Source organism: Populus euphratica, unplaced genomic scaffold, assembly GCF_000495115.2.
Source record: "Populus euphratica unplaced genomic scaffold, PopEup_1.0 scaffold2147.1, whole genome shotgun sequence".
Lineage (NCBI taxonomy): Eukaryota > Viridiplantae > Streptophyta > Magnoliopsida > Malpighiales > Salicaceae > Populus > Populus euphratica.
The window spans coordinates 14971-19402 of record NW_011501983.1 but is presented as its reverse complement, the minus strand read 5'-3'; positions in this window follow the sequence as shown (position 1 = coordinate 19402).

Genomic DNA, 4432 nt, shown 5'->3' with positions numbered 1-4432 from the left:
TTGGTATCAAGCCACCACGGTGTCGGTTTTGCCAAATTCAACTCCCAAAAAGGTGATATAGTCATTTAAAGAGCAAAATGACTACAGAAAGTGCACAAACACTCATCCCGAAGCTAACCAAAGACAACTATGATAGTTGGTGCATCAGATTGAAGGCATTCCTTGGTTCACAAGAGTGTATAGACATTGTGCAATATGGTTATGATGAACCAGAGTCGAAAGAATCAGAAGATGCTTTACCAGAGGTACAAAAGCAAGTCCTCAAAGCCAATAAAAAAAAAGACAACAAAGCAAAGACCATCATTTATCAAGGTCTTGATGAAGCGACATTTGAAATCATTGCTTCCGCAGAAACATCAAAAGAAATATGGGAGGCTCTCCAACAAAAATACAAAGGTGCTGACAGAATAAAGAAGATTCGTCTCCAATCTTTACGAGGTGAATTTGAATTGTTACAAATGAAGTCCTCAGAATCCATTTCTGATTATCACACAAGAATTATGGTGATAGTCAATCAGATGAGAAGAAACGGAGAAGCGCTTTCAGATGCTCGAATTACTGAGAAAATTTTGAGATCCCTAGATCCAAAATTTGATTTTGTTATTGTCGCTATTGAAGAGTCCAAAGAGGTGGACAAGTTAACAGTGGATGAACTTATGAGTTCTTTGCAAGCTCATGAGCAGAAGATTGTAAAAAGAAATGGAGATAAGGCAATTGAGCATGCCTTACAAGCAAAGTTGTCTCTCAAAGACAGATATGAGCAAGGGGAGACTTCAACAAGTGGATACACCACTCGAGGAAGAAGTCAACAAACACGAGGAGGATTTCAACGATTTCAAGGCAGAGGTTCTTGGAATACAGGTTTTAGAGGAAGAGGTGGTAGAAACACCACCAGAGGAGGTCGAGGACAACAAGCATTCACTCCTAGAGGAAGAGGAGGCGGTTACAATAACCGTGACAAGAGGAATATTCAGTGTTATAATTGCAATCAATTTGGCCACTATAGCACTGAATGTCAAAAGAAAGCTTCACTGGAGATACGTGAGCAAGTCAACTATGCAGAGGAGAATGCCAACAACAGAGGAGCAGCTGCATTATTTGTCCAACAAGGACTTGACAAGAATCAAGAGAATATTTGGTATCTTGATTCTGGAGCCAGCAATCATATGTGTGGCCAACGAGATTTATTTGGTGATCTAGATGAGACCATACAAGGTTTTGTCACCTTTGGAGATACCTCAAAAGTTCCATTCAAAGGTAAAGGCAACATCCCAATCAAGTTGAAGAATGGCGATCAAAGCTACATCGCCGATGTCTACTATGTCCCAGCCATAAAGCAGAACTTGGTGAGCATAGGTCAACTTTTGGAGAGAGGCTATACACTTTACATGAAGAATTGTCATCTGACAATTACAGACTACAATGGGAGATTAATTGCCTATGTGAAAATGTCCAAGAATAGGATGTTTCCTTTAAACATCCAATATGATGCAGCAAAGTGTTTGACTGCCATCACCAACAGTGAAGAATGGCTTTGGCATCTGAGGCTTGGACATCTGAATTTCACAAGTCTGAAGATGCTAGCAAGCAAGAAGATGGTCAAAGGTATGCCCCACATTGATCATCCAGAAGAAGTCTGTGAGTGTTGTGTCCTCAGCAAACATCACAGATCCAGTTTTGCCAAAGAAGTCAACTGGAAAGCAAACGAGCCACTAGAGTTAATACACACAGATGTGTGTGGTCCTATAAAGCCTATGTCGACTGGACAAAATAGGTACTTCCTCAATTTTATTGATGATTTTAGCAGAAAGACATGGGTATATTTTTTGAAGAGGAAGTCAGAAGTGTTCAATTGTTTTAAAGATTTTAAAGCAATTGTTGAGAAGCAAAGTGGCTATAAGATCAGAACCGTGAGATCTGATCAAGGTGGAGAATATACAGCAAATGACTTTGAAGCCTTTTGTACACAACAAGGCATCAGACATCAGACAACACCAGCTTATACACCACAGCTGAATGGTGTAGCTGAGAGGAAGAATCGAACAATTCTTGATATGGCAAGAAGTCTACTCAAAGCAAAGAAGCTGCCCAAGCAATACTGGGCTGAAGCTGTATCATGTGCAGTATATTTGCTGATCCGCTGCCCAACCAGAAGTTTGCAAGCTATCACTCCACAAGAAGCATGGAGTGGTCACAAACCAAGTGTTACTCATCTTCGAGTCTTTGGTTGTGTGGCATATGCAAAGATCCCAGATGCAAGAAGGACCAAACTCGATGATAAAAGTGAGAAATGCATCTTTGTCGGATATGGTGAGAGAAGAATGGGATACAAGCTGTATAATCCCATCACCAAAAAGGTAATTATGAGCAGAGATGTTATCTTTGAAGAAGATAAAACTTGGCAATGGAATGATGACCAAGAAGCAGTTAAATGGATCAGCACTGATTTGATCCTTGAAGATGAAGAAGTACCAACAGTACTTGCAAAAGGTCCAATAGTACCAGAAGATGAGCCACAAAGTCCGGTACACAGATTTCCTGTATTCAACAGGAGAAACACGCCAGAATCATCATCAATACCATCAGCATCAGCATCCTCATCAGAAGGACCAAGAAGGATGAGAAATCTAGAAGAGCTGTATGACGCCACTCAAGTAATGGAAGATACAACTCTATTTTGTTTCTTTGCAAATAGTGACCCACTTAGCTTCAATGAAGCTATCACAGAAGAGAAGTGGATAAAAGCAATGGATGAAGAAATACATGCCATTGAGAAGAATGATACCTGGAAGCTGACTTATTTACCAGAAAACAAGAAAGCAATAGGTGTCAAATGGTTTTATAAGACAAAGAAGAATGCAAAAGGAGAAGTGCAAAGATACAAAGCAAGATTAGTGGTGAAAGGCTACAAACAGAGAGAAGGCATTGACTATGGAGAAGTGTTTGCTCCAGTAGCCCGGCTAGAGACAATCAGATTGATGATCTCACTAGCAGCACAACATAAATGGAAGATCTATCAACTTGATGTGAAGTCAGCATTTTTGAATGGCTTCCTAGAAGAAGAGATCTATGTTGAACAACCACTTGGATACATTGATGATGAAAATAAAGGTAAAGTATACAAGTTGAAGAAAGCCCTCTACGGTTTGAAGCAAGCTCCGCGTGCTTGGAATACCAGAATTGACAAGTATTTTCAAGATAATGGATTTGAAAAATGTCCATATGAACATGCAATTTATGTGAAGAAAGAAGCAGATGGCAGCATATTATTTGTGTGCCTATATGTTGATGACTTGATATTTACCAGCAACAATCCTACCATGTTCGAAGACTTCAAGAAAAGCATGGTACAAGAGTTTGAGATGACAGACATTGGTCTGATGGCACATTTTCTTGGCTTAGAAGTGGTGCAGAAAGAAGAAGGGATTTTTGTATCCCAAAGCAGTTATGCCAAAGATATTCTTGAAAGGTTCAAGATGGAAAGCTGCAATCTGGTATCAACTCCAGTCGAGAATGGAGTGGAATTGAGGAAAAGTAAAGTTGGAAATGTTGATCCAACTTACTTTAAAAGCTTGGTAGGAAGCTTAAGGTACTTGACATGTACCAGACCAGATATACTCTACGGAGTCGGACTGATCAGTAGATATATGGAGAAGCCAGACCAGTCTCATTTGAATGCAGCCAAGAGAATTCTTCGCTACATCAAAGGCATAATAAATGAAGGTATGTTTTATACCTCAAGTACAAATTTCAATCTTACTGGCTACTCGGATAGTGATTGGGGTAGAGATCTGGATGAAAGAAAAAGTACAACAGGGTTTGTATTTTTCGTGGGAGATACATCTTTCACATGGTCATCCAAGAAGCAATCAATTGTCACATTATCAAGCTGTGAAGCTGAGTATGTTGCCGCCAACTCAGCTGTATGCCATTTAATATGGTTAAGGAATTTGCTAAAGTTTTTGGGATTTCCTCAAGAAAATCCTACAGAGATTTATATCGATAATCGATCAGCGATTGCATTGGCAAAGAATCCGGTGTATCATGAAAGAAGTAAACATATTGATACCCGTCATCACTTTATCCGAGAGCATGTAAAGAACAAAGAAGTCGAGCTGATATCCTGCAAGACAGATGATCAAGTTGCAGATATCTTTACCAAGCCATTGAAAAGAGAAGTATTTATCAGATTGAAATTCATGCTTGGAATGACATCCCTCGATTGAGTTTAAGGGGGAGATTTGTTGAAGTAAACTCAATCCAGAAGGTCAAGGAAGGCAGCCACCAGCTGTCACCGCCCAGCCACCAACCGACCAGCCGCCAGCCGCCAGCCACCGGCCGCCGGCCGCTTTCACACCGTCGGCCAAAAACCGCCTTCACACTTGAAGGTTGAATTTTCTTGTTTTGATTTCGTGTATAAATAGATAGCTAA